The sequence below is a fragment of the Larus michahellis genome, chromosome 2 (assembly GCF_964199755.1).
Source record: "Larus michahellis chromosome 2, bLarMic1.1, whole genome shotgun sequence".
Lineage (NCBI taxonomy): Eukaryota > Metazoa > Chordata > Aves > Charadriiformes > Laridae > Larus > Larus michahellis.
In genome coordinates, this window is record NC_133897.1 from 99,396,560 (window position 1) to 99,415,123 (window position 18,564).

At 43.6% G+C, this 18,564-nt stretch overlaps 1 protein-coding gene across 35 annotated transcripts in view; it reads left to right on the top strand.

Moving 5' to 3' along the window:
• The window catches only part of LOC141739324 (poly(rC)-binding protein 3-like), a 539,898-nt gene that overhangs the window by 375,516 nt on the left and 145,818 nt on the right, over positions 1-18,564 (top strand). For 3 of the 35 annotated variants that reach the window (XM_074576380.1, XM_074576381.1, XM_074576379.1), the window contains exon 1: positions 8,606-11,257. The exons of 27 other annotated variants lie outside the window; for them this stretch is intronic. The gene's annotated coding sequence lies outside the window, so the exon portion shown is untranslated. Of the gene's footprint in view, positions 1-8,602; positions 11,258-18,564 lie in introns of those variants that run through there. 5 more of the 35 variants (XM_074576360.1, XM_074576364.1, XM_074576382.1 and 2 more) reach the window with 3 other exon arrangements.

Genomic DNA, 18,564 nt, shown 5'->3' on the forward strand with positions numbered 1-18,564 from the left:
AGAAAACTCTGGGGAATTTCTCTTTCCGTCTTCCCTGCCTTTCCCCCAAAAATGACCTGAGACTAGGTACGTGGTTAAATTTATAAAGTAATTATTGTTGTTTTTCTGAATTGCTTTCTCTCTCTCTTGTGTCCCCTCAGAAAAGGAACTAAAACATGAAGGGAATGCTCGTAAGATTCAAACCGTGGGGACAAAAAATCAAAGGGAAACCATTTGCAAAAATGGATAGAGAAAGGAAAGGTTGGTGTAAGCATGCATGGATAAAAAAGAAAGAGTAGCAGGAGGAAAGAACAGGTTGGGAAAAGTTACACAGACAAATGAAGCAGTGATCATACCAAAATAATCTCTTCTGAAATATTAAAAGTTTCCGTGCAGCTTGCACTACAGATCAGTGGGATGAGTCCTAGGAATAAATTTTATTTTCTGAAAATTACACCCACATACAGACAGAGGTTTAGATATGTGTGTGTGTCTATGTCATGCCTCAAAAGTGAGCAAGACTGAGGCAGCAAAGCTTCCAGATGCTTTGATGGGACTTGAATAGCAAGCAGGTCCCCCAAACCAGAGACAAATTTCATCTTTGGGCAGCTGCCTAAATTTCCTTACTCATCAGCAGACTCCAAATGGCAGGTTCAGTCTCTTGTAAACATACAGGTGTATACAGACGTGGTTCCTGGGTATACCCTGGCAATGAGTGGCTGAGCACCGCACCCTCAAGCAGCAAAGCGTGGTGCCAGATTCTGTCATTGCCTTGCGGGATCGAGTCCTGCCAGCTTCTGCTCATGAGCCACTCCCCAAGGAAAGATGCTGATATCGCCCCGAGCCTGCTGCCCTGCACAAAAACGGTGGGTCTGTTTTGAGCCCTAACAAGTTCAGGCCTTCCAGCGATGTATTGCCAACCTTAACATTTCTCTAGATTTGCAGGGAGGAGATACCTTACCTTTTGGAACTGAGCAATTATCAAACTTTAAAAATGCACTTGCCGCCCCTAAAAGGGAAGGAAATACAACAATTAATATCACCGTACATATAAATAATATATCTATTTTTACTCTAGGATTTCTGCTGGATTCTGAGGTCTTCTCTGAAAGGCCAAGTTGCAGTTGCAGTCCTAAGCATCATTTTTTAACTAGGCTTAACAAAGAGGCTTTTAACTTCTTTTTCTGAGGACAGAGCTAGATCCTCCAAACAAGTGAAATCCAGGTAAATGGCAGCATTGGCTGCCTCTTTGAAAAGACTTGAATGAAAGACTTGCACTGTTTGAAAGCCCTCTGCACAGGACAAGGGAATAATCATCCGGGAGCCATCAGCACCTGGGCTGCGATCGGCCCATAAACGATGTGTTTTGTAGCGTGCAGCAGCTTTGATTTTGTTTCCCGGTTGGGTCCAGGATATAAGATTTAACCTGTAAAGCCTCCCAGGGTTTGAGCTGTGGCAACTCTAAGGCCTCTGCAAGGTTAGCAGCTTTTTTGCACTGAGCGCTGGAGAAACGCTTATTTCAGGCAGATACCATCCCTGCCCTGAAGCACTCATTATCTCTCTCATTGAGGTGTTTTACACATAGCTAAAGGCCTACATGTATCCTGAATAAAAGCTCTCTGATCAGTCACTCTTTCTAATTTCCCTGCCTCCTTCTCAATGAATGCCTGCTGGCGGAGGGTTCTCCCTCCCCTCTGTAAAGGGAGAAAATTCTTTCAGGAGGGGAAGCAGGATGGTAAGCAGACAGGAAAGGAAAGGCTCAGAGCAATAAGAAAGGAGATACAAAGATGCGAAGAAATTTGGGAATAGTTCTCTTTTCTCAATCGAGAGAGCCTGGCAATGTAGGAGAAATAAGAAGAATGCAGCGGTGGAGAAAAGAAGTACAGAGAGAAACCTCGATCACAATTAAATGACATAGAAAAGTGACTGAAGGAAGAAGACGACTGTAGCAGGAGACACAGCACAGTACAAAGCAAAACAAAGTGACAGAAGTTAGAAAAGAAAATGAAAAAACAAATAGTTCGAGAAAAATTTAGACTTTTTTTTTTTTAAAAAAAAAGCTCAGTAGAAAATGTACACACAAAATGGTACATAGATAAACAATTTTTCTCCCATAATCTGCAACGCTCCAGAATCTAAACAGGCTGTGCTTAGAGCAGCTCTGTGAGGTAGGGCAAGGTTATTATTTTATGTCCGTGGAGCTAAGGCACTGAAAGACAAAGTGAATCTCAAGAAGGCACAGCGGAAATATGCACGTGGAGAAGGAGTCTGAACTTGGTGAGCATCACTGGAGTATCTTCCCCCTCTGTAAAGTTTCAGGCATTTAAAAAAAAACAACAATGGAATGAAGCAGGATATGAAGTTGGATACAAAACGCCATTATGGTATGGCAAGGTATATTAAGTTGAACAAAATTATTCTTCTGCATTTTTGTTGTTGCTATGCCAGTGGACTTGGCCAACAGTGGCACAATCTGTCAGAAAAGCTTTAGCAAATATGCCTGTATCAGGCTTTAATAACTCTAGCTCAAAACACTAATATTTACTGAAATGTCAGTGTTATCTGCCAATATCGATGCAATGCGTGTTCTGATGGTACTGTACAATGAGCAACTGCCAATACACACTTCAAAGCTGTTCCTGTTTTTAAATCTATTATTTACTCTACGGCTCTTCAGTAGTTTCCTGATCAAGCTAGTCAAGCTCTACCCTGGCACACTGATAACTCTTAACGTTGCACAGGCATATCGAAATATATTATGGTAGCCTTTTACATCAGCAATTTCACAGCACTCAAACTCTTTCATGAGGAACTTGAAGAGCACAATATGGACAGCAGATTAAAAAATTCTTGATCATTATAGGTGAACTGTTTGCTTTTCTTTTAAGAATGATATTATACTGATTCCCCTGCAGAAGAAATAAGACTGACTTAAGGTGGACTTCATACATTTGGGATCAAGGCCCCTGAATTACAGAAGAATTATAAGGTGACACTGGTGAACGTAGTCTTTGCTTGAATCTTGTGAGAATGCAGAAGAAGCAAAGTTAAATTGAGTCCTCAGCTTCCAGCAGCAAACTGGACTGGCTATGAGCACAGGCAAAGCAGAAATTGCCTAAGGTAACAGGCTGCTGGGAAGACAAAGCGCATGTCCCTTAACATCTCCCCCTCCTAATTTTGTCCATATTAGGACTGGGAAAAACAGGTTGTCTGAAACTGCTGCTGCCCCTAAAGTAGGAGTGGAAACTATTGGTAGAATGCCCAGTGCCGGCAGCTGTGATAGCTGACTGGTATCAGTCCCGGGAGGCAGCCAGATTAGCAGCGTGGATCCTCTAGATCTCTCCATTGCAATTCCCTACTCTCCTGCGGCAGGCAGGGGTGGCTCTGCCCCATCTGTTATTTTAGGAGGACTGACTGTCAATTTTTTCTGAGCCGTTGAAAAGTCTTGTGCTGGCTCTAGAATAAAAGGCATGCAAAATGTTTATAGTCTTAAATAAGGAATAATAATGGCATTACTTATATTTAGAAATTCCGGGAGCGTCCTTGGTCTAAATGTTGTATGTACCATGCTACTCATTCCAAAACGCAGATGACATTATCACCATTTCGTTCTCCACTCCTGGCTATCTCCGTTTCTCCTTTTTCTATCCCAGGTTCTTTGTTGTGAATTCAACAGATTAATGTTAAAATCAGTTTTCATTCAGGAGGGAGGGATGGATGGATGGATGGATGGATGGATGGATGGATGGATGGATGGACGTTCTGCCATCACTGTCTGCGTTTGAGATTTGAACCACAAAGGTGGTTCAGTTTCAACTTTCCAACCTCTCTGTGTTTTCAGGATTTTTGGCTTGGTGATTTCTACACCTTCTGCCATGGGAATTTCCAGAGATTACAAATTCAGTAGCCAAATTCGGAGTCCAGAAGGGGACCTTCCCAAGTCTGTTCCATAACAGTCTGACTGGTTTTTGTGCCCTGGAGCTTTGTTCCTTCAAGCCGGCAAACCTCAGACCTTAAGTGATAAAATTGAACGATTCCTATAGATCTGCGACTTGTTCTCTTGGTCCATCCTGTGCTTGTGATATTCCCTCATGTTGCAGCCAGTGTTTTTCAAAGCTGCAGAATTTTACAACGTAACTGCTTCTCTGGTTTTACAAATCAAGACAGCTTTTTATTCTCATTGTTCAAAAGTGTCACAGTGAGTCATATTATAACCTCCCTTTTTATCATCTGTGTTAGGTCAAGAGTTGTATTTGTCAGCCTCATGAGGATCAGACTTTTCACTCCTTATTTCATACTCCTTGCGGCTGCTTCTTCTTTGGTATACCACTGCACTAAGAGAAAGGAGGAACTTTCTCTTAGTTTTGCTCAGGCTGTCTCCAAGGGCTGCCCTCTGGCCACTTCACATGCTTCCGTCCTGCCCCTGTTTCTGGCATATTTCTGTTTTTTCTCAGATGCAACTTATTCCAACAGTAAGCAAGCTCTGACGTTTGTATGCAAGCATCCTTGCCCTTCTCTGTAAAAACCCTTTGGGCATCATGGCTGGATGCCTGCTTCAGCTTTTGGTTTGGACAGTGGCTCCCGTTATTTCAGTTGCTATTATTGTCAAGGAGCTTGATTGTTTTTTAAATTAGTCCTTGGTGAAGACTGGATGTTTGCTTCTAGTCTCCGATGAACTATTAGGAAAATGCAATAGGGCACTCAGAAAAAAATAATAAAAACCGCTTCTTTGAGTTTTAAAAGAAGAAAATGGTGGGTGATTTTAAATTATTTTTAGCTCTGTGATTAGTAGTGCATAAATGTTATTTAGACTTTATGCAAAAAGCACAGTAATTTCTTCTTTGTACCAGTCAGCTGGCAACTCCTTTTACACCCACTGGCATACTTAGTCACCTCTTTTGTAAATCTTCACAAGCAAATTTCCCCAAGGGTAGCTTTGATAAACTGGCATGCTCCCCATGGCAGGGAAAAATGACCTTCTACTTTCCCTGTGACAACCAAACGTGGAGTCGGAGCCTGTTTGAAAACCCAGCGCTCACCCAGAACTGTGGAGTGTTGCTTTGCCATCTGCTTCTCGCAGGAGAGGAAGTAGTTCATGCCTGTTTGGGCGAATCCTTTCCCTTCTAGTAAAGTCCTCCCTTCTCATCCGTCCCCCAGTGACCCTTTGAAAATAGTAAGGAACTACGTGCCAGCTCTGAGCTTCGATGACCCTTGCAGAGGAGACACCCATATCTCAAGACACCCTGTGCGCCCTTCTTTTTCTTTATTTTTTACAGAGAACCTACTGGTTTCACTCTGTTTCATCTTGTCTCTCCACTGCCCCAGACTGGCTGGGTGGTGAAACACTGCAAAATTATCTTAAGCAAGACTTAAGGGCGGACATCCAAGTGCAAGACTGAGAGCAAAAGGGTATAAATAAAACAATGACAAATTTGCTTCTGGTCTATACCTAACCATGACTCCTGTTTTGAGTATCCCACAAGGGATTTCTTTTGCGTTGCCCTGCAGTGAGAGCAGAAGACGGTGGATTCACAAAGTCAGCCTTCCTCCCAGGTGGCAAGCTCGATTTTGCATGACTTCCCTTCAAAACGCCCTGTATTCCTCTGGAGCTGTGCTTTTGGATGCAAATGCAAATGCCGATCATCTCCAGTCTTGAGAGGGACACCTCAGATACTTAAACGGTCATTTCCGTGTCAGCCTGGCAGGGACTGTCAGATAAGTCCAGCTGATTCTGCCTCCTGGGATAAGAAGTGTTGTGCACCAAGAGTATATCCTCCCTTTGTCCTTTGTCAGTCTGCTGACTGGCTGCCCCTGCCCATGGGATCCTTTTCAACTCCACACGCTCCACTGAGGTTATTTATACAATCATAACATCCCTGTTACAAGATATCAGTTGTGCATGTGTTCTGCAAGGTTCGTGATCACCGGTACCTTAGTGACTTGCTATTGGCATCACACTTTATTAACATGGATAACAGATGCTGTAAAATTGATATGGTATAAGTGCTAACGCAACTTGTAGGTAGTGTTTCAGATATAGTGTCTTTTTTGAAGATCAGCTCCCCTCTGCTTTGCTGTGTGTCCAGGTACAAAGTGCATTTTCTTCTGTTCTAACTGCACTGGAATTCCAGGCAAAGAATGTCACTTTTACAGAGCTATACCATAATTTCAATTTAAAAAAATAAAAAAAATAATGCTGTTTTTACTTTATCTTGGATGTACAGTGCTCCTGGTTCCCTGCAGATACGGTCTCCCTTGATACAGAAGCTCAGACACTGATTTTCAAGATAGGGAGCATTTTGGACTTTGTTGATGCAATAGACCTTGGGTTTGGCTGCATTCAGAGAACAGAATTTCAGCCAAGCAGAGCTGATGGTGTAATCTTGAATGATGATGGCATTTGTGATTGTCCAGTGAGCCTTCTCAGGGATCAGCCTACATCTCTGGGTTTGGACACAATTATTTTCATTCTGACAAAATTACTGGTGGTGTAGAAGGAGAACATGGCTATAGCTGGGGTGGATTTAGACCTTTCCCAGCCATAAGCATCGTGTTCTGCTTTTTACAAATGTTCAAAGTCAGTGAAGTAGAAGGTCTGATTGTTTTTCAGAACGGTGTATGAGGTCAGCTGTGCAGAGTTATTTATGTCTTTCTTTGCAGCATTTTTAAGAAAAGAGGCAAATGTGTTGATTTTTAAAATTACGCTACAACAGACATCCCAACACATTGAGATTTTAAGTTTAGAAAACCACTGGCTAGGAATGAAAGACTTCTCTCTTACATCCACTAATTAATTTTTTTTTTTTTTTTTTTTCCAAAAGTATAGCTTGGAGGGTTCCTCTCCTCTCCTCTCCTCTCTGGAAATGATACCTGTCTCTTCATCTGTATAAGCTAGCTGTAAACTCACCAAAATTAGGCAATTCATTGAACGATGTGATTCAAATGCAGTACGTGTGGGGTTTTTTTCCACTTTCTCCCTCCCGCTAATGAGGGGAAGAGTTCTGTGTTTGTGGGATTAATCCGCAAGGCTCACAATTTTAATGCGAAGCTCAAAGCTCAAATAATTGGCATTGACAATCTCATTGAATAAGCATAAAAAAAAAAGGATGGAAAAGGAAATGCAAAGGAGAGAAATGGGGTAAAAGGCAGAAACTGAGGAACAGTTTTTTCCACTGCTAGTGGCTTTCCAGTTGGTGGCCACAAAAGCATCTTTTTGAACAGTGTTGCTTGCTGTGGCAGACAGACCAAAGCAGTAGAGAGCTAGGACCAACAGCTTTCTCAGGCTTCCCAGCTACAGATCCTTGCTGATGAATAGGGCCCCTAATCACTTGATATAGCTATACGCTTTATGCTGCAATTACCACAGCTTTCTGTTGCAATCTTTCATTTATTCACATCCAGTGAGCTTCATTGTGCTTTCATTGTTTGGGGAACTACCTTTTTAGTGCTTATCTATTTAAAAGAAAGTTTCTGTAACTCATGGTATCAAGTCAATTGAACATGGGCTTTTAAACAGAGTATCGACTATTCTTTTTTCAAAGATGAGACTTTATTTCCAAATTTTGAATAGCTTTCCCCCTCCCCCTTTTTTTTTTAAAATCTGATGCACGGTACCACTGCATTTGCAGACCTTGATCCAGAAGAATCGAAGCACATGCTTAAGGAGAAGAATGGCATGTGGTTCATGAACCCCATAATTAGTTCCCCTTCCTAGCTCTAAGCAATAATTAAATCTGTCACTTCTGCTCTGCTGATTCATTTATTTAGCTATTTAATTGCTCAGCTGAATGCATCTTTATCTCCGGAACTGCAACATTTTATACAGACAAAGAAAAAGCATTATCCATTATTATTTTTTTTTTCCAAGAGCAGGGACACGTAAAAGAAAAGAACACTAATACTAGATGATTTGGTGATGTTGTCAGTTTTCACTTATCAAACAAAACAGTGTTTAAGGGAAAACTTTAACCAGTGCTTGAGGGTAACTTCCCATATATAGGCTTGTTTCTCTAGGAAATTATGTCCAACGCGAGGACCCAATGTATCTGATCCAGGTTTCCATTTACATAACGAGTTAACTTAAAGCACTTCCAGGTAATAGTCACAATTTTCTATAAAAAAAGAAGTCTTACCCTGATCTGTTGGTGGAGTATTTTATAAAGACAGTTTAAAATTGCAAATATATTCTAAATTGTTATAAACTAAACAGTATCTTTTCTTTATGCTTTTTCTTTTGGGGGACATTGCTCGTGGAGATTTCTGTCATCTGTCTCTTAGATTTATCATCAAATACAGCATTTTGATCTGAAAAGCAAATGGCGTTTTGAATACTTTCAAGCTTACAAAGGAGAGTCCTTCTGGATACCTCTCTGTGAGGCATACTGCCATACACGCAGTTTTCCTCACGTTACGTTTTCAGCATCCTTAAGGGAGGTTGCAAGATTCCCCCTACCATTTTTATCCACAGGTTGGAAAAGCTGGTATAGGAAAGCAGCACGCAAAACAACGAGGACCAGGTCAAGGCAGATCGACTCAAACAGGGTCTTTGAGCAAGATGAGGAAATATTGTTTATTTTTAGAACTTTTTTTTCCCTCCTGTCACTGAACTCTGTAACGATAGCTGATCCAGGAAGTGAAAGATACAAAAACCACCCAAAATTCAGAGAATAGGATATTTATCTTCCACTTCTGGCATCAGTGGCTCAGTTCCGCCAATTTAATCATCTGCCTGGCTGGCTGGGTTTTGATACCATGCACGCAATCTTGCATTTCACTCCATTAGTGACTTATTTTTTGCTGTCTTGTTACTCAGTTACAACTGTGCAGCTATTTAAGTCATAGGTCATGTTTTTCCCAGGTAAGCTCATTATTCTAAAAATATTTTACTGCTTACCTGGGGGGGGGGGGAGGGTTTGTTGTTAAGGATTTTTTTTTTTTAATTTTTTTTTTTCCCTTCAGCGAAGGTCCTGTCCTTTGCAATGCAAAGCATGTCTGTACCGCTGCTTGAAATAAAAGCAGGACCCAAGCTAAAGATCAGCCGGTGGAAGTGGCAGGGTTCATTAGCTATATTATTGCAATACCTCGCAAATACAGCCGGACGTCCTGCCATACCTCCGGCTGCTGTGCTGGGCTACGTGGACCTTCCCCCTGCCTCTGCCAGGACAGGGGTCTCTGCTTCGCTCTCCCCCCCATCCTCAGGGAGGGCTTTGTCAGCCCACGGGCCGGCGGCTTTGGCCCGGTGATGCTTAGTCTGTATTGTTCGTGTTGGTGTTATTGTTCTGCATCTGTGCGCTCTGGGGTACTGAAAGCTCTTTGTTGAAATAAAGAATATTTCTGTCCCTGCTAAAACTAGGAAGTCCGGAAATCTTGTGGGCAGTTGTGTTCTTGCAAGCCTGCGCACGTGATTTCTGGACTAGGGTTTTGCAGGAGCTTCGCTTAAATAGTCTCCCTTTTAAATGCGTTTCTTCAAATGATCTCCTAAAAGTGCACTCTTTGTTATGTAGGGCAGACGCTTAAATTCAGGGAATTAATAAGCCAGCAAAAACCATCTCTGGACATCCTTTGAGGATAAGGGTGCTTTGAGGATAAGCCTGTGTGTGAATGGGTTTAGTATGAGAAAGCACTGTTCGCTGCAGCGGGACAAACAGTATGATCAGAGGAGGGCATGCGAATGAAATGGAAAAAATAACATTTATTTGTAGTAGAAGAGAAGTTTATTGTTGAGTTGGTGGAAACGGAACAGAGGAAAGACAGGGCTCATTTCAGATAGCTTTTATCTCGCTTCTAAAAGAGCATGAGGTTAGTCAATAGGATTAACTACTTTTACATAGATTTGTACACAAACACTGAGACAGGAGAGTTGGAGGGACATCAGCCGAGTGCCCTCCCTTTGCAACGATTACGTTCGGGAACGTCTGTGGGGGGAATTAGGTGACAGTGACTATCGGCTTCCCCTCAGATGAACCTAGCTGTTGTCATCCTGCCATCAACAGGCTGGAAATTACTCTCTCAAAGGCATCGCAGCGTTCACAAGCAGTCAAATGGGACCCAAACCACCCCCTTCTCCCGCCCTGCCCTGCCCTCTCCACGCCGCCGGAGCTGGGAGCATCCAACTACACGACTGGTGCAAACTGGAGATTTGCAAAGTGGTGCGCGAGCTCTAGGTCCAGGCACTGCTGGTGGAGGCACTCTGATAGATTAAGGGTGTTTTGGTTGGGTTTTTTTTTTTTAGTAGTTTTCAGCTCTAACTCACTGTATAGTTAGAAACCTCAGGCTGAAGCGTCTCTTCCCTTAGAGTGCTGGAATACGCTGGTGGAAAATGCGTCTAAATTAAATTAGATTCTATCCCTCCGTTTTGATACGAATGCGCCTGAGTCTGTACTTTGCTGATGTATTGATTTGCTTATTGGCATATTGGGAACCTCTTGTTAATGTTTTAATTTAGAGAAGTCGTTCCTTGTACTACTAGCGTGCTGTAACGTACCTGCGAGGTTGGAGGCTGCCTCTGACCAGCCCTGGTCACTGTGCTTGGTTATCTAAGATGCATAGGCTCAGGCACCTATAAATATTAGCGTGCAGCTGTCACAAAGGGATTGTAAGCGAGCTGCTCGGGACCTCGAGAACGTAACAGCTTGGCACCCAGAAACATACAACTTTGATAACGTATTACAAGGTTACGTATGAAAGGAGAGGGTAGGAAGGTGGCGACGGCTTTTAATCTCTGTCTCTTTTTTAAAAATTGTTTTTTCTCCTTTGTACTTCTGGTGTACATCGGATCTTTACAATTTTTATCACATTAGGATGCGACATTCCTGGCCTTGACAGTGCTTTTGTTTGGGTATTTATAGCAGCTTCTGGTCATTGTTGAGCAAAGGAGATTGCCCTGCCCTCTGGCCCTTTCTTAAGCAGATTTTGGGCAGAAACTCCTCTCATGTGGCACTAATTGAAATGATTGGCGGAGGGGGTGTTGTGAGCGCACTCCGGCTGACTCGGGCTTATCTGCCAGGGGCTAAGCCAGGGGAGGAAGGGAGGGGAAAAGGGGGAGAAAGGAGGAAAAGGGGAAGGAGAAAAAAAAAAAAAAAAAAAAAAGAAAAAAGCTCAGCTTTTCCTCACTCCGCTAGGGCTGAGGGCTCCCGGCCATCTGTCCGCGGCAGGCAGAGAGGCGGCCGGCTGCGCTCCGGCGGGAGGGCGGTGCGGAGGGAGGCGGGCGGCTGCGCACCCCGGCGGGAGGCGGGCAGCGGCGTGGGGCCGCGGCCGCGCTCGGGGAGCCGCTCGGCAGGTGGGTACCGCCGCTCGCACCGGGGCGGGAGCGGGCACGGGGGAAACCCTCTCCCGCTCCCCGGAGTTGTGGGGCGGCCGGGGAGGGGGTGCTGCCTGCGGGAGGGGGGTCCTGGGGGTATTTTTTAGGGGGGTGCTTTGTTTGGAGCTTGCGGGAGCCCAGCGTGCTACTTTTGCGGGTGCTTTAGTGGGGGGTGAAGTTTCGCTCCTCCGCCTGCCCGGGACGGGCTGCGATGGGCAAAGTCGTGAAAAAGCTTGAAACCCAACAAGTTGTTGTTGGAAGTGATTTGGGGGGGGGGGGGGGGATGGGGCCGGTTCATCAGCCGCGCGAAAATAATCTGAAATTAGGGACTGTCCGATGGAAAGCGTGCGCTTGCCTTGGGCGAGTAACCCCGCCGGAGCCCGCACCTCCGGGGTTTAAACGCGTTAATGTTGTCTGGAGACGCTGGTGTGTGTGCGCCCCCCTTTTCCTGCAGCCACCCCCCCCCGCCCCGGTTAATAGTTTCCTGCAAGTTTAACGTGAAACGGGGAGAGGAGAGAGCTGGTCCTCGCCCAGGGAAAGCAGAGGGGCTGCGGGGGGATTAGAAAGGCTAAGAAGTTTTTGATGTACTGTAAACCAGCATCACTGTCAAAAGCAACAGAAGCGGAATATTTTCCCATATTTTGGGGGGTATTAGCGGTGGAAGTTGCTTTCATTTAGCTGGTAACGTTTCTGGAGGCTTTTTTCTTTTTTTTTTTTTTTTTGGTTTTTAAGTTGCTAATGTAAACAGGCTAAGTAAATAAATCCTATCGTAGTGTGTGTTGTGCAGTGGGGGAAAAGTGAACTTCAAACTATGTGTTTCTTAAAGGAAAGTTAAGAAATATGTGGTAGCTTTATTATAACTTATCATAGCTTTATTATTATTAATAATATTGTTATTTTTTTAAGTTGCAAGAAGCTTTGTTACTATGTGCCAAAAACTATGCTTGAATCTCTTCGATACATCTGCTAGACTGTCCTATTACACTGGCTATGGGTACGTTTAGTGTACAACTTCTGTTTGTGTTTCTGATAAAGACTTGTTTAACACACATTACCTAGTCATATTTTAACACCTCCTGTGTAAAATATAGACAGCAAAATACAGTCATAGCTGGAAATTGCTGTGTGTGTCTATCTTCAAATGTTTTTAAAAAAACAAAAAATTACGGTTAGAAGTGTGGGTATCACACTTCAGACTTCAGTGTGTATCAGACTTCAGTCTGGCTGTAGGTCTTGTTTGTTTCTTTTATGTACGGTTTTAGAAGTAGAACAATAGTAAAAAATGGAGTTGAGCAGCTGGTAATCCATTTGTCCACCACTTATCCCTACAAAGATTCCTGGTGCAAAGCTCATGAACTATCACTAAGGATGCTTAAAAATGGAATCCAGGAATTGGCCGTACTAAAATCAGGCAAGAGTTTATAAAAATAAAATGAAAAGCCGAGGCTTGCCTACTCATGAACCTCTTAATAAATACGTCATCTATCAAGTATTCTACTTATTGCATTCAAGAAGAGGTAAAACTTGATGGATCATGTGGTTATTACTCCATACCTTCTTAATCTGTAGTCAGGTGAACAAAAATATTTTTACTTTCCTTACAGTCTGAAAGAGCTGGTTTCTTACAAAAGACCTTGCCCCCTTTCTTTATCTCATCTGTGTCCATGCTGCAAAAATAAGTCCTCGAGAACGTAACTGTTTGTTTTACTGGTTCCGTTCCTTATCGCTCTTGGTCTCCAATTTATGCTGGTTTGAATATTTCTGTAATATTGAAGTCAGTTGCCGTTATTTCCTGCAAGGACCGTATTTGAAAACATCTATGGAGTGTATGCAGTATGATAAAGCGTAGCAATGTGGGTATCTTAATTTTATTCTTACGTGGCTCAATACATTTTTCTTGTTACTTCAGAGAAGCTAGAAACATGATAAACGGTCCATTAGTGGTATTAGTGGAAAAAATACATTAATGCAAGCACGCGGTCAGTAAGAAAGCATTTTTATTTGAAAGCCTTCTCATAACGGACATCGTACTAATAATCTTAATGTGTAACCTGTGCTGCATATCTTCAGTGTTAGATTAGATTTGCTTTTAGGTACTTCGTAAATATAATTTTTATTCGGCATAACTGTATTTCTACCAGATGTCCAGGCTCCTTGTTTCTTTGCAGCCTCTGAATGCCACAGGAATTTGCCGGGCGAAGGACTGGCTGTGCATGGGGTAGGCGTTTCAGGATGCAGCCCTGCTTCTTAGAAACTGGCTTCAGTATTTTAAGGCATTGAGGTCTGATGTTAATGTAAAGTGAAATGTGTTATTAAAAACATAAGCCAAATCCAAAGACTGCTGTGTTGGTTGGATACCCCAAGAGCGAGCTGGAATAGCCTTCTCTGACAGATTACTGAAAATGTGGTGAGCGACTCTTGAAAGCCGTGAGGGGATCACTCGGTTGTCCGTGCATGAAGCTGCGTGCCACGCAGCCATGGCAGGGCAAGAGGCTGTCCCAGCCGAAGCATGGTTGTTTGCACCCCTCGTGGTGCTCTGAGCTGGGGGAAACGGGACAAGGCACAGGGGGGCAGAGGATGGGCCATCCCTCCTGCTCGGGAGGGTTGGGATGCTGGGGCTGAGCACATTGGGCAGGGACAACCGCAAAGAGGCCCTGCGGTAGGGTGAGGGTGCATCGCTGCGGCAGAAGGTTGATGAGGAGCTTGCAAAGCTGCTGGAGGATGTGGCTGCAGCCACGGGTGTGCGTGGCAGAAGTGTGGAAGATCTATTTGCAGTAGAAAAGGGCTTTGGCGTGGCAGATGCTGTGGCAAAACACATGGTGGTGATGGTTTGAGGTGGGCAGAGAGGTCGGAGGTCTGATGGAGCAAGGAGCAAAGGCAGGCTGGTGGCCCCGGGGGCAGTCAGGAGTGCCAAAGCTTTTGAATGCTGCCATAGGGAGACTTTGCAGCTGGATGGGTAACCCAGTTTGGGTGTTTTGGGAATAGAGAGCCAAAAGCTGGGAAGCGACCATCGACATTCCCGCTCATCATCATAGACTGAGGAGGAAGTGTTGGGCAGCTGAGCCGCTGTGAGATTAGCTACAGCAATTATAACTGGGGTGCAGCGGGAGGGCCGGCAGCCAGGAGGCAGGGGGATGGTGGATAATCTTTAGCCTTTTCTGTTGCATGTATGAAAACTACTACAGTTAAAGCAAAATGTAAAGATGGGAACCCAAAATGAATCTGTAGCACTGAAACTGTTTAATTATTAGTCTTTCCCAAAGATTTTTCAGTTAGTGGGATCTCCATCTTCTGACATTTATAACAATGTCACAACTGGAGATTGTAGAATGCACAGAAATTTATTTTCATAGATTTTGCAAGATCATTTTTCTTTTAAAGAAACCTCGTTGCACTTTCAATAACAGATGCGCTTTGTTGCATTCATTTGCTAAGCAACAGACTCGCTGTGTTGCTGCTGAAGCACAAAAGCAAAGGAGGCTTTGACACATGAAGTAGAGCTTACGTAAAGTTGGTGAGCAGCAGCAGAAGGAGTGAGGGATGGAATTCTCTGGGTTTTGTTCCCTACCTTAAAATATTTTAAGGTTGGGTATTTTACTCTGCTGGCTGCCATCAGCAATAGAAGTATCAACAGGAGAAAAATGGGTCGCTCGGGTTTTAGCATTAAGCAGCAAATCCAGGGCCAATAGGATTTAGCTGGGATGTTAAGGTTTATTCAGTGCATTTAGTTAATGAAGTTGGGGGGTGGGGGGGGGAGGGAAGGAGAATAAAAAAAAATAAAAATCAGTGTCTGGAGTTGGGGGAGGGGATGAAATGGCCTCCTGCCACCGGGCGCATCCTGTGGTGACTCCTCCTGATTGATAGATGCTCCATAAGACAAAAAAGAGCTGAGTGAAGGAGGTTCTAATTAAAAAACACCATCTCAATGCCAGCTCTTTTGGATTAAAATCAAGCAGAAAATCTTTGTAATAGATATCCACCCAGTCTTAAGGGTCTATGTTTTTATGCAATGTGGTGCCCATCGGTTAGGGGGAGGGAAGAGGGAGATGATAATACGTCCAAGTGCCTATAAAGTGGTTATAAAGCCATGAAAATATTCGGCAAGTGCAGTCATATGTTAACATTCATCCATCAGGCACAGAAATCAAGCTCAGGTCAACGAACTCCCATTTGAGCAGTAAGCCAAGATGTCTAGCAGACAGCCCCACCGTCCCTGACGCACACGGGTGGCCCTTCACTGTGCTCACCCCTCGTCTGAAGCCTTTGTGTCCCCTGCCAAAGGCTGTCATCTTGTGTACACACACGCTGTTCAGCATCTTGACTTGCTTTCCGAGCCCTGAAAGCCTTCCGTCCAGAGACACAAAAAACAATTAGTATAGAAAGTCATTGTTATTTAAAGTAAATAAATAAAATAAAGGGTTATTATCTAGGCTTCAAAAAAAAAATGCAAACCAACGTGAATGAATCTTTTTTCCAAGAGGGTTAATGTATGCATTTTGGTTTGGGTTTTTTTTTTTTTCAAATTCTGTTCCTCTACAGGCCAGACTCCCACTCGGATTAGACCTTATTTTTCCCAAAGCTGTAATTGTCATTTAGAGTCTGATGAACTTTCTTGTTCTGCCCTCCCCCTCAGAGGTCCATGCTTGACGTCGTAGCTAGACGCTGCTGGGAGTCATCGAGCAGCGATTAAGACTGTCAAGACTCAGCCCAGTGACCTCAGCAGACTTTCCTTCTGAGAAGGACGTGGGCATCGGTGGCAGGATTTGACTGTAACAGTATGGAGTAAATAAGCAGCAAACTTCTAAAATGAGTAAAAAAAGTCCGTGTACCTGTTGTTCTCAGCATAACCTCTGTGCGCGAGGAGGGCCCTGCAGCATTTCTTAGTAGGATTTATTGCAGCGACACCTGAAAACTTCTGCGAAGTGGTTCAGAGGAAAACTTGAATGTGTAATTTTTGGTTTTGTTTGGTTGGGTTTTGACCTCGCAAGCAGTTTAGCACAAACATTTTCACATAATTAAAAAAAGCAATGGAACTGTTTAGGAAAAAATGCTCTTTGTTTGCACTTCTCTGCATTGTTCTGTGCTGCTTTATTTCTGTTAGATTCACAGTACGTTTACTGAAAACCTTTTGCCTGTGCTTACAGACTCGTTCAGGGATGTGTCTGTAATAAGAAACAGAATAATTTCACTCAAATTAAAAAAAAAAAAAGAAACAAAACCGCAAAACAACAACATCCAAAAAAAAAAGCACTTGACTGCGATGCTTAAAGGGAGGCTTTATGAATGTTCAGCCAAGTTTGAGCAAGGGGGGGTGGCTGTGTCAGAGCTGCAGTCCCAGGCACGCAGCGAGAGTCCGGGCAGCTGCATGCGGAGCAAGTAGAGCTCTAGAAAAAGGCTCCCGTCGCCTTTTAAATACAAATAGGGATGCATTTGTTGGTAAGCGAATACAGATAAGATACTAGCACTGATCTGAGGGTTTCATGATATGAAATCTGAACAGTCTGTTTGTCCCGGTGGCAACAAGGGAAGGAGAATACCATCCCCGATGCAGAGCGCTCTACAGAAAAGCGAAGGGAGGGGGTATGTTGCCCAAGAATGGTTTTGGATGTAGCTACATGGCAATGAAGTTCTTGGTGCAATGTCCACGCCATCTAGTCCTCTATTTATGATGACCTATTACCTTTACCTCTGTTGGCTTGTATTTTTCTCATCAGTGGGCAGTAAAGCACTGATTTGGCATTTGAGCCTGATTTAAACTAATAGAAAGATAGAATCTGAGCTTTGAAGACCGTAAAATGACTTTTCTGTGATTTCATTCAATTAACAAAACTGTGTGCGTACCTCGAGGATCTCATTAGCGTGATTGTGGCTGCGTGCCAGCATCTAGCCAGAAGAGAGAGCTAATGGCAATTGCGCTGGCTGTTTTATAACGTTAAACATTCTATAGAACAACAGCAGAGATTTTAAATGAAAAGGCTGTAAAAACGTTGGGGGCAGATGCGACCTTTGTAAATGCTGTAAATCCACTCGATAATTACTATATAGTACTGGATTATATGCTGAAAGTCCCTGAGCTGCCTGGATCTGATGGAGATTTGCTCATGTATGATCAAAGTGATTAAGAAGACTGTTTACCTTTTTTATTAATGTATGTTATACCTGTGAGAGTAAATTAAAGTAAAATGTTTTGCTCGTGGAAACAGGAAATATACGAGATGTTCTGATCTGCAACTTGAGAGTTTTCACTCACAGTGATAAGAATCAGGTTTGGAGTCTCAACTCCTTTTGGTTCAGAGATGTTTAAATCACTGGGTTTTGTTCGAGTAGAAGAAGAACGAACATCAGAAGTTACGCTGTGAGATTTCTCCGGGAAGAGCGAGGGCTCCAGGCAGACACTAAGAGAGATATACTTCATTTCCCTCTCCCTCCTTCCCCCGTCAGCATTCGCACTGTACAAATACAGATGCCTGGCAGGTAGCGGAAAGACTGTTGCTGTTAATTAAGTACTGCGAGCATCCCACAATGCTTACCGTGGACTGGGGTCGGGTAGGGGAGGCTGAATGAGAATCGTAAAGGCTCTTAAACCTTGCTTGTAACAAAGTCTTAACAGTGTTTGTGGTGTCAGATAAGATACTCTGAATCTGACCCTGTGTTTTAAAATACTGCTGACATTTTGAAGGCTTCTGTTGTTTGTGCAGGAATGACGCATCTCTGACAAAAGCCTCCAACGAGAGCCGTGGTGGTGGAGCCTCCTGAAGCTGTGCTTTCCCCTGACTACCTGCAGCAGCTCCCCAAACTGTCAGCCTCCAATGCTGACAGAGATGCATCTGCACTCGGGGGTGTCTGTTGTGACCGTCACGTGCTGGGCCTGACTTTTCCCCCACACTTTTAACCAGTGTTGCTGTTGGCCTCCTGTTTGCTTACAGGAACCATAATTGCCTGTATATCTCTGGGAGCTTTAGCGCCAGTTAATCTGTCAGCATATCCTACTGTAACTTAATATGTGACATCATAGTATTCAGCCTCTCATTGGTGGCTAATTAGCGTTTGTGAGTAATTTCACCCATGTCTTAAAAAGCATTCTTTAAGAACACACTGATTTTCAGCCTGGAGAAGAGAAGGCTCCAGAGAGACCTTACAGCAGCCTTCCAGTACCTAAAGGGGACCTACAGGAGAGATGGGGAGGGACTCTTTATCAGGGAGTATAATGATAGGATAAGGGGTAACAATTTTAAACTGAAAGAGGGGGGATTTAGATTGGATATTGGGAAGAAATTCTTTACTGT